The sequence below is a fragment of the Bombina bombina genome, chromosome 1 (assembly GCF_027579735.1).
Source record: "Bombina bombina isolate aBomBom1 chromosome 1, aBomBom1.pri, whole genome shotgun sequence".
Classification (NCBI taxonomy): domain Eukaryota; kingdom Metazoa; phylum Chordata; class Amphibia; order Anura; family Bombinatoridae; genus Bombina; species Bombina bombina.
Window position 1 is genome coordinate 72,781,764 of NC_069499.1, and position 12,217 is coordinate 72,793,980.

At 36.0% G+C, this 12,217-nt stretch overlaps 1 protein-coding gene across 1 annotated transcript in view; it reads left to right on the plus strand.

Moving 5' to 3' along the window:
• Positions 1–12,217, plus strand: part of BEGAIN (brain enriched guanylate kinase associated) — a 507,736-nt gene that overhangs the window by 110,365 nt on the left and 385,154 nt on the right. The gene's annotated exons all lie outside the window — the stretch shown is intronic.

A 12,217-nucleotide genomic window follows, 5' to 3' on the forward strand; every position in this document is an offset into this window, starting at 1 on the left:
TCCGTTTTCAAGATATTAAAATGTTTTCGGGTGAAATTGCACACTTGGTGATAATCACTACTGTATTGGTAATGAATGACACCCCTTCAAATTTCATTTTTTCAGATTTTCCCTTTTTAAGGAAATCCTCCCTGTCTCTATTTGCAATCTTGATCTTAGAGGCAACTACATCCTTCCTCTTATACCCTCGGTTATAGAAACGCTCTTCCAAATCATTTGCATGTTTCTCATATAGAGTGTCATTTGAGCAATTCCTAAGTAAGCTTATGAATTGTCCATTCAAGACTGATTTGAATACTCTTTTAGGATGATTGCTTTTTGCATGGAGCAGTGTATTCCCACATATAGGTTTCCTATATACTTCAGAAACAATTTTATTTTCTGTGGTTCCTCGGAAACATACATCCTTAGCTTAGATGCTTTTTAAAAAAAAAAAAAAAAAAAGATAGCAAGAGAACGAAGAAAAATTGATAATAGGAGTCAATTAGAAAGTTGCTTAACCAATTAACGACGTATGGGGTACGTCCTGCAAAAAAATGCAGTTAACGACCAACAACGTACCCCGTACGTCATTGATCTTTGAAAGCGATGGAAGCGATCCTGATCGCTTCCAGCCGTTTTCATGTTATTGCAGTGAAGCCTCAATATTGAGGCATCCTGCAATAACACTTTCTAGCAGTCCGATGCAGAGAGAGCCACTCTGTGGCCGTGATTGTTGGTGGGTGGGAGCTGATGCAGGGAAGCGGGTAGGCGGCCATTGGTGAAGGAGGGGGGTGGGATTGCGTATGGGGGTTTGCATGGGTGCAAGCGCGTGTACAGGGGCGGGCGTGGGTGGGAACCCTACACTATGGCACAATAGATGTAAATAGCAAGGTGGGAGAGAGGACTGGGGAGGGTGGGAATATTCAGGTAAGGGATCTGGGAGAGGGTGGGGGGTTGGATGTTGAGGGGGCAGCTACAATACAGAAAATATACAGTAATTTTTCAATAACATTTATATATAAAAAAAAAAAACATAATAAATTAGAGGGGGAGGGTTAGGGAGCTGTTTGGGGGTTGATCAGAGAGGGTGGGGACCACTAAGTGGGTATCCTACGCAGCAGAATTATGTTTTTATAAATAAAAAAAAGAAACCCAAAAAAAACTTTTATTTTAGTACTGGCAGATTTTACGCCAAAGTCATATAAGTTTGCTATTTCTGAACAATGGAGATCAAAGAGAAGCATTTAAAACCATTTGTGCCATAATTGCACAAGCTGTTTGTAAATAATTTCAGTGAGAAAGCTAAAGTTTGTGAAAACATTTATGAAAAAGTGTACGATTTTTTTTTTAGCGCATTTGGCGGGGATATGGTGGTATGAAATATACCAAAATGGGCCTAGATCAATACTTTGGGTTATCTTCTAAAAAAATATATATACATGTCAAGGGATATTCAGGGATTCCTGACAGATATCAGTGTTCCAATGTTACTCGCTAATTTTGAAAAAAAGTGGTTTGAAAATAGCTAAGTGCTACTTGTATATATGGCCCTATAGCAAAAAAAGCAAAGAACATGTAAACATTGGGTATTTCTAAACTCAGGACAAAATTTAGAAACTTTTTAGCATGGGTGTTTTTTGGTGGTTGTAGATATGTAACAGATTTTGGGGGGGGTCAAAGTTTGAAAAAGTGGGGTTTTTTTTCATTTTTTCATCATATTTTATAAAAAAAAATATAGTAAATTATGATATGATGAAAATAATGGTATCTTTAGAAATTCCATTTAATGGTGAGAAAAACGGTATTTAATATGTATGTATAGTAAATGAGTTAGTGGAAAATTACAGCTAAACACAAACACAGCAGAAATGTAAAAATAGCCTTGGTCCCAAACGGACAGAAAATGTAAAAGTGCTGTGGTCATTAAGGGTTTAAAATTGCATACCCTATCTAAATCACGAAAGAAAAAAATTGGGTTCAGAAACAGATAAAGAGGGGTAGATAAATACATAATAATAGTAATAATTATATTGCATATGTTTCCATGCAGCATTGATAATTCAATTGTCAGTTATGTTCCATAAAGGTTTCAATGTAATAGAATGTTATGCATATGTAATATACAGGGCTAAATAACAAGTGGAATCAATAGCACAGGATGCATTATCTTGCGTTATGTCAAAGAATAATGCACAATGCTGATTGTGGTACATTTGTTAAGGCGGATTTACTCTGTCCCCACACACTATTGGCGGTGCATAATTCTAGGCTTGCGTCTGTATCGACACACGTAGGGGCATGTCTCTATACACGAATCATGTCACCGACGAGAATGACTGGGGAGGGACTTAACAAGTAGATACGCATGCGCAGATACTACACTGTGGCGCTGACACTGGCCGACTACGGGTGCTTTAACTGTTTCACGCTTACATCTCCAATGGGTATGTACATATCACTCTCCAGCATTACATGTCTATCACTGATTGCACAATACTTGTGCTCTTATGTGTGCTAATAATAATGCTTATTGCCTGGACCTTGTGAATAATGCTTATCCACTATGTTATGCATTTACGCTACCGGGTTGGTTTCAATATTACCCCTTCGGTCTCTAACCACTCTTATTGTGTTACATTTGTCAAGGCGGATTTACTCTGTCCCCACACATGACTGACGGTGCATAATTCTAGGCTTGCATCTGTATCAATACACATAGGGGCTTGTCTCTATACACGAATCAGGGTCATCCACGAAAATGACTGGGGAGGAACTTAGCAAGTTGATACGCATGTGCAAATATTACACTGTGGCGCTGACACTTGCCGATTACGGGTGCTTTATCTATTTCAGGCAGCTTACATCTCCAATGGGTATGTATATATCACTCGCCAGCATTAAATGTCTTAACTTGTGCTAAATATAACGCTTATTGCCTGGACATTGTGTATAATGCTAATCCGCTATTGTTATACATTTACGCCATTCAGTCTAGTGCCGTTTTTTTCTGGGCATCGCTTACAGCTGTATTAACAGAGTGTTTCACTTACTATATGGGGGAGCCCCTATCCTATACCATACTTTATACAGACAATCTTGGGTTACTTTGTTGCTTTACTGTTTATTGTTACTGTTCGTGTTTCCTTTTTTTCATATACGGGCTTTGTGGGGTTTTTTCTCACATACGGGTTCCTACAATATTTAATATGTACTATGGACTATAGGATTTATACCTTTGACATGTTACAGTCAATTTTTTGTACAATTGTGCATGGTCTTGTTCAATATGTGTTCCTTCTGCACTTTTGGATTGATTTATTTAATGCCTGTGCAAGTGTAAAAGTATTCTTTATGAGACATTGATTATGGAGATATGTGGTACTAATTAGTTGCCTTGGCAACATTGTTTCGGCGTTTTTTTCACTGGGGGAGGGACTTATGTGTATATAAATGTTTGGCTCACTTGTACATTGTTGGTTTGATGAAGGGGAGCATTCCCCGAAACGTTACCGAATAAATTAATTATTTGCTGTTAAGTCCAGAGAGTGCTGTTTTCTGTTCTCTATACCTAAATCTACTCTAGCACCCTGGCAGCTGAAGTACTGTTTGTGAGAGTGCACCTGTTTCATGCTGTATATATATATATATATATATATATATATGTGTGTGTGTGTGTGTGTGTGTGTGTATATACATATTTTTTTTAGTTATTTCTATGTGTATTTATGTATTTACAGACATATGTACACATACAAACACACAAATACATATGTACACACATATAGACATACTGTATATATGTGTATATGTGCAATGGAGCCCTTTGCAATCAAGTAGATGACAACATGTAAATATTTTGCATTCCAATGTTCTGCACATAGCAGAACATGTTCTATGTATTAATAAATAGATATTCCTATATGTATCTACATGTATACAGTATATATATATATATATATATATATAAATATATCTATACATATATATATATATATATATATATATATATATATATAAATATACTGTGTAAATATTTCGCATTCCAATGTTCTGCACATAGCAGAACATGTTCTATGTATTAATAAATAGATATTCCTATATGTATCTACATGTATACAGTATTTATATATATATATATATATATATATATATGTATAGATATATATTGTAAAGCATATGGTGTCACAGCGCTGAAACTAGAAAACTCATATAATGCAGTAGCAAACAATAAGGATTCCCTATACTCTTATAAAAACAAACAAATATCACCAAAGAAAATTATTCCCAGTACTTATGTACTAAAAAATGCTACCGTGCTGCTATAGCAGCTTAATATATGTAGTATCTGGCTTATACACAAATACTAGTATGTGTTAAAGATATTTAACCCTTTAATGACCACAGCACTTTTACATTTTCTGTCCATTTGGGACCAAAGCTATTTTTACATTTTTGCGGTCTTTGTGTTTAGCTGTAATTTTCCTCTTACTTATTTACTGTACCCACACATATTATATACCATTTTTCTCGCCATTAAATGGACTTTCCAAAGATACCATTATTTTCATTATATCTTATAATTTACTATAAAAAAATTATAAAATATGAGAAAAAAATGGAAAAAAACACACTTTTTCTAACTTTGACCCCCAAAATCTGTTACACATCTACAACCACCAAAAAACACCCATGCTAAATAGTTTCTAAATTTTGTCCTGAGTTTAGAAATACCCAATGTTTACATGTTCTTTGCTTTTTTTGCAAGTTATAGGGCCATAAATACAAGTAGCACTTTGCTATTTCCAAACCATTTTTTTTTTTTCAAGATTAGCGCTAGTTACATTGGAACACTAATATCTTTCAGGAATCCCTGAATATCCATTGACATGTATATATTTTTTTTTAGAAGACATCCCAAAGTATTGATCTAGGCCAATTTTGGTATATTTCATGCCACCATTTCACCGACAAATGCGATCAAATACAAAAAATCGTTCACTTTTTCACAAATTTTTTCCCAAACTTTTGGTTTCTCACTGAAATTATTTACAAACAGCTTGTGCAATTATGGCTTAAATGGTTGTAAATTCTTATCTGGGATCCCCTTTGTTCAGAAATAGCAGACATATATGGCTTTGGCGTTGCTTTTTGGTAATTAGAAGGCCGCAAAATGCCGCTGCGCACCACACGTGTATTATTATAAATTATATATATAAACTTGAAAAAGTAACGAAGGCAATCCAGTGCAGGTAAAAACAAGTCCTTTATTGAAAAAGTTTAAAAGGTTCCAGGAGTGTCCAGAGACAAGTTTAGAAAGGCATCACAGGCAAACTGAAGGCTGTTTGAGCGCCTGGTTGCTCCTTTACATTTGATTGTGATATATCCCTTACCGTGTGTGTGTGCATTTGACCGTAATTACCCGTGTGCTTGAGAATTGCAGCCAAGTACCCTATGACCGGATGATTGAACAACAGAGACACTTTCCAAGTCAGCCGAGACAGTATAAATCCGGGTACTCTTTGGTCACAGTTTGTATATATTTGTTTATTTCACATACAAGCGATACTTTATTCATCATTCACCACTCACCAACGTTTTAAGTGAAAAATTTATTTTGTGACTTTATATATATACTTTAAAAAAAAAAAAGTAAGTGGTTTTATTTGCAAACTAATATATGTTTCATTGCAACATTCTTATAGTCTGCAATTTACCATCACTTTAACAAATTTCATTAATATATCCATTTGTTATTCTTTCAATTAATGTAGGTGGCAGTTTCTAATTAATTTTTCGTTCGAGTGAAATGAATAATGAAAACTTCAGTAACTTTTGCATTAGTCTGAAAGCGAATGCACCTGTCTAATAATTTGTAAACATAAGTAATTAATCTATGATACTGTTCTTGTTGGAATATCCTCACCATCAGGTTTTAATCAGGTTTAGATTTATGTCTGATGTTGTACTTTAGCCTGATAGAAGCCATACATTTTGCTGTACATTGGAATGCCAAGAAAATAATAAAATAGGAGCTTGAACCTGGAAAGTTTCATTCGCAATGGTAAATAGAAGAATTTTTTGGTAATATAATTCACAAAAATGCTTCTAGTAAAAGTTATTACTCTTAGTGAAAGGCATACACACATATGCTGTGCACCAGCATTCATTCACTACACCTCTTCAGAGTGTTAGCAGTGACATCTATGGGTCCTATTTATTAAAGGTCTTGCGGAGCTGATCCGACAGTGCGGATCAGGTCCGCAAGACCTCGCTGAATATGGAGAGCAATGCGCTCTCTGCATTTAACATTGCCCCAGCAGCTCACAAAAGCTGCTGGTGCAACGCCACCCCATGCTGACTCACGGCCAATCGGCCGCTAAAAGGGAGGTGTCAATCAACCCGATCGTACTCGATCGGGTTGATTTCCAGCGATTCCTGTCTGCCTCATCAGAGCAGGCGGACAGGGTTATGGAACAGCGGTCTTTAGACTCGTCCGGAAACACGGGCCCACAAGCTTCCGTTCGGAGCTTGACAAATGGGCCCCTATGACACAAATGAAGTCTTCATAGATGCAATACACACCACCCCCAACTCTCAGAGCAGGCATGGTATTTGAATCCTGATCCTCTAGTCACAGGTAGCATATGTGCGTATGCTTTTAAAATAGTAATAACTTTTACTAGAAGCATTTTTACTAAACAAAGTATATTTTAAAAATGATTCTATTTAAAATTGAAATGTATTCATACACATTTTAATTATAACCTTTCTATCCCTTTAAAACATTGAAATTCTACAAAATTTCCTGCAGTATATGATAATTCCACTATAATTACATATACTTTGGCCTTGATTTATGTTGTAGACACCCATAAAAAACAACTTAAGTAGATTTTCACTGTAATGCTACTTTGAACATATGTGCTCACTGTTTCCAGGAAACACACAGCCTAAATATTCCCTAGATTCTCATTGGCTGTATTTGGCAGCAAAATATATAGAGCTATTAATCAGCTAGGTTACGAGTTTTGCGGTACGGCTATTAACGCTAAAAAAATTGGCCCTTACGCTGGAATGGCCAGGAACGCATATTATGAGTCGTGACGGTAAAGCTATACCGCAAACATTTTAGCTTGTAACGCAACGTCCATTCCGCACTAAAAAAAAATCACGTTTGAGCGCAGGATTTTCCATAGCGCCGTATTACAGGTTGTGTGATCCTGCTAAAATGCTTGTGTTACAGCCTATACTGACACAATCCATACAGTAGTAATGGATTTTGCGAAACAAAAATGTTTCACAAAACCCATAACTAAAATGTTATAAAGTACACTAACACCCATAAACTACCTATTAACCCCTAATCCGCCACCCTCCTGCATCGCAAACACTATATTAAATTTATTAACCCCTAATCTGCCGCCCACCGACATTGTGACTATTAAATAAACCTATTAACCCCTAATCCACCACCCCCGATCCTATATAAACCTATTAACCCCTAACTGCCGCTTCCCGATATCGCTGACACTAATAAAAGTTATTAACCCCTAATCCACCACTCCCCGACATAGCCAATACCTAAATAAACCTATTAACCCCTAAACCACAGGCCCACCACATCACACAGAACTATAATAAAGCATTAACCCCTAAACCTCCAGCCCCCACATTGTAACTACTAAACTAAACCTATTAACCCCTAAACTTATCCCCCCACATCACAAAACATTAACCCCTAAAGCTAACACCCCCTAATTTTAAATTAAAATTACAAAAGAACTATCTTTAAAAAAATAAAAACTTACCTGTGAAATAAAAAAACTTAAGTTTAAACTATAAATTAACATAAAATAACTATTCTAATAAAAAAAAACAACCAATTAAAAACCTAAATTTAACATTTAAAAAAAAACTAACACTACAAAAAAAATTATATATATATATATATATATATATATATATATATATATATATATATATATATAAATCAATGTAAATATTTGCATAGGAAATTAGTACATCTAAGCAAGTATCCCCGCTTGCCCCCAGAAATTCTTAATATGCAATGTTTCCAATGCACAAGAGAATTGTGGGTAAGATATGCAAATTAGGTATGCAAATTCTCAGTTTTTGTGCTTCAAAATACTGTTTTAACACAGCGTTCCTTTTAAACAGGAATATGACAGCAAACCAGAAATCACTCACTATACAAGCCTGTTTCGTTCTTTTTAGAACTCATCAGTAGGAGATAGATAATTTCCTATGCAAATATTTACATTGATTTAATTTTGAGACATGGAGGATTTTAATTTCAGTTTTTTATCTACCCCCCCATAATTTTAATGAATTTTGGTTTAACCATGAAAATAGCTTTTCCAATACAGCAATCAGAAATCTATCTCCTACTGATGAGTTCTAAAAAGAACGAAACAGGCTTGTATAGTGAGTGATTTCTGGTTTGCTGTCATATTCCTGTTTAAAAGGAACGCTGTGTTAAAACAGTATTTTGAAGCAAAAAAACTGAGAATTTGCATACCTAATTTGCATATCTTACCCACAATTCTCTTGTGCATTGGAAACATTGCATATTAAGAATTTCTGGGGGCAAGCGGGGACACTTGCTTAGATGTACTAATTTCCTATGCAAATATTTACATTGATTTAATTTTGAGACATGGAGGATTTTAATTTCAGTTTTTTATCTCCCCCCCCATAATTTTAATGAATTTTATATATATATATATATATATATATATATATATATATATATATATAATATATTTATATTAAATATATAATAAACAATAAATTCCAAAAAATAAAAAACTCTAAGATTACAAAAATAATAAACGAAATTATCAAAAATAAAAACAATTATACCGAATCTAATAGCCCTATAAAAAACATAATTTATATAAGAACTTACCTGATAAATTCATTTCTTTCATATTGGCAAGAGTCCATGAGCTAGTGACGTATGGGATATACAATCCTACCAGGAGGGGCAAAGTTTCCCAAACCTCAAAATGCCTATCAATACACCCCTCATCACACCAACAATTCAGTTTAATGAATAGCCAAGAAGTGGGGTGATAAAGAAAGGAGTAAAAAGCAGCAACAAAGGAATTTGGAAATAATTGTGCTTTATACAAAAAAAATCATAACCACCATAAAAAAGGGGGTGGGCCTCATGGACTCTTGCCAATATGAAAGAAATGAATTTATCAGGTAAGTTCTTACATAAATTATGTTTTCTTTCATGTAATTGGCAAGAGTCCATGAGCTAGTGACGTATGGGATAGCAATACCCAAGATGTGGAACTCCACGCAAGAGTCACTAGAGAAGGAGGGATAAAAATAAAAACAGCCTTTTTCCGCTGAAAAAATTAATCCACAACCCAAAATATAAGTTAATTCTCATAAATGTGAGGAAAAAACTTAAACCAAAGCAGAAAAATCAAACTGAAACAGCTGCCTGAAGAACATGTCTACCAAAAACTGCTTCCGAAGAAGCAAATACATCAAAATGGTAGAATTTAGTAAATGTATGCAAAGAAGACCAAGTAGCAGATTTGCAAATCTGATCAACTGAAGATTCATTCTTAAAAGCCCAGGAAGTGCAAACTAATCTAGTAGAATGAGCTGTAATTCTCTGAGGTGGGGCTTGACCCGACTCCAAATAGGGTTGATGAATCAAAAGCTTTAACCACGAGGCCAAGGAAATGGCAGAAGCCTTCTGACCTTTCCTGGAACCAGAAAAGATAACAAATAGACTAGAAGTCTTCCTGAAATCTTTAGTAGCTTCAACATAATATTTCAAAGCTCTCACCATATCCAAAGAATGTAAAGATCTCTCCAAATAATTCTTAGGATTAGGACACAAGGAAGGAACAACAATTTCTCTTTTAATGTCGTTAAAATTTACAACCTTAGGTAAGAATTTAAATGAAGTCCGCAAAACTGTCTTATCCTGATGAAAAATCAGAAAAGGAGATTCACAAGAGAGCGGATAATTCAGAAACCTCTTCTAGCAGAAGAGATGGCCAAAAGAAACAACACTTTCCAAGAAAGTAGTTTAATGTCCAAAGAATGCATAGGCTCAAACGGAGGAACCTGTAAAGCCTTCAAAACTAAATTAAGACTCCAAGGAGGAGAGATTGATTTAATGACAGGCTTGATATGAACCAAAGCCGGCACAAAACAATGAATATCAGGAAGTTTAGCAATCTTTCTGTGAAATAAAACAGAAAGAGCAGAGATTTTTCCTTTCAAGGCACTTGCAGACAAACCTTTATCTAAACCATCCTGAAGAAACTGTAAAATTCTAGGAATTCTAAAAGAATGCCAAGAGAATTTATGAGAAGAACACCATGAAATGTAAGTCTTCCAAACTCGATAATAAATCTTTCTAGAAACAGATTTACAAGCCTGCAACATAGTATTAATCACTGAGTAAGAGAAACCTCTATGACTAAGCACTAAGCGTTCAATTTCCATACCTTCAAATTTAACGATTTGAGATCCTGATGGAAAAATGGACCTTGAGATAGAAGGTCTGGCATTAATGGAAGTGGCCAAGGTTAGCAACTGGACATTCGAACAAGCTCAGCATACTAAAACCTGTGAGGCCATGCTGGAGCCACCAGCAACACAAACGAATGCTCCATGATGATTTTGGAGATCACTCTTGGAATAAGAACTAGAGGCGGGAAAATATAAGCAGGTTAATAACACCAAGGAAGTGTCAATGCATCCACTGCTTCCGCCTGAGGATCCCTGGACCTGGACAAGTACCTGGAAAGTTTTTTGTTTAGATGAGATGCCATCAGATCTTTTTCTGGAAGCCCCCACATCTGAACAACTTGAGAAAACACATCTGGGTGGAGTGACCATTCTCCCGGATGTAAAGTCTGACGACTGAGGTAATCCGCTTCCCAATCCGCTTCCTATACCTGGGATATGAACCGCAGAAATTAGACAGGAGCTGGATTCCACCCAAACAAGTATCCAATATACTTCTTTCATAGCTTGAGGATTGTGAGCCCCACCCTGATGATTGACACATGCCAAAGTTGTGATATTGTCTGTCTGAAAGCAAATGAACGGTTCTCTCTTCAACAGAGGCCAAAACTGAAGAGCCCTGAGAATTACACAGAGTTCCAAAATATTGATTGGTAATCTCGCCTCTTGAGATTTCCAAACCCCTTGTGCTGTCCGAGATCCCTAAACAGCTCCCCTCTGACATGGAAAAAGAGGCAAGAGATGAATAAGAATGGGGGTCTTAAATAATGAAAATATTTGGCACCAAGAATGACGCACAACAAGCAGAAAAATATTTTTTGGCGCCAAAAAAAATCCGGGAACGACATACTCGCGTCATAGATGACGCAACCTTGTGAAGGACTCGGCGTCAACTAAGACGCCGGAAATGACAAATTTGCGTCAACGAACGTAACTTCACGCCAAAAAAATTTCATGCCAAGAATAACTGGCATTTTGCACCCTCACGAGCCTTATTCTGCCCGCAAATTTAAAAGATAGTCAAAGGCCCTGTAATTGTTTTTATTTTTAATAATTTTGTTTATTATTTTTTGTAAGCTTACATTTTTTTTATTTTTCGTTAATTAATTTCTATTTTTTTGTAATTTTAGATTTTTTTAATTTTTTCGTAGTGTTAGGTTTTTTTTAAATTTGTACTTTAGATTTTTTAATTGGTAGTTTTTTTGCGGTGTGGGGGGGCTGGCGGTTTAGGGGTTAATAGGTTTAGTTTAGTAGTTACAATGTAGGGGGCTCGAGGTTTAGGGGTTAATACTTTATTATAGTGTTGGTGATGTGGGGGGCAGGCGGTTTAGGAGTTAATAATATTTATTAGTGTTGGCGATGTCGGGGAGCAGCGGAATAGGGATTCATAACTTTATTTCGTGTTGGGGAGCGGCGGAATAGGATTCAAGTTCAATCCGATTGGCTGAACCAATCAGCCAATCGGATTGAACTTGAATCTGATTGGCTGATTCAATCAGCCAATCAGATTTTTCTACCTTAATTCCGATTGGCTGATAGAATCCTATCAGCCACTCGGAATTCGACGGACGCCATCTTGGATGACGTCATTTAAAGGAACCTCATTCGTCGGGAAGTCGTCGTGCCGGAAGGATGCTCCGCGGCAGAGGAGCGAAGGAAGAAGATTGAAGATGCCGATTTGCTTGAAGACATCGCCGATGGAAGAAGACTC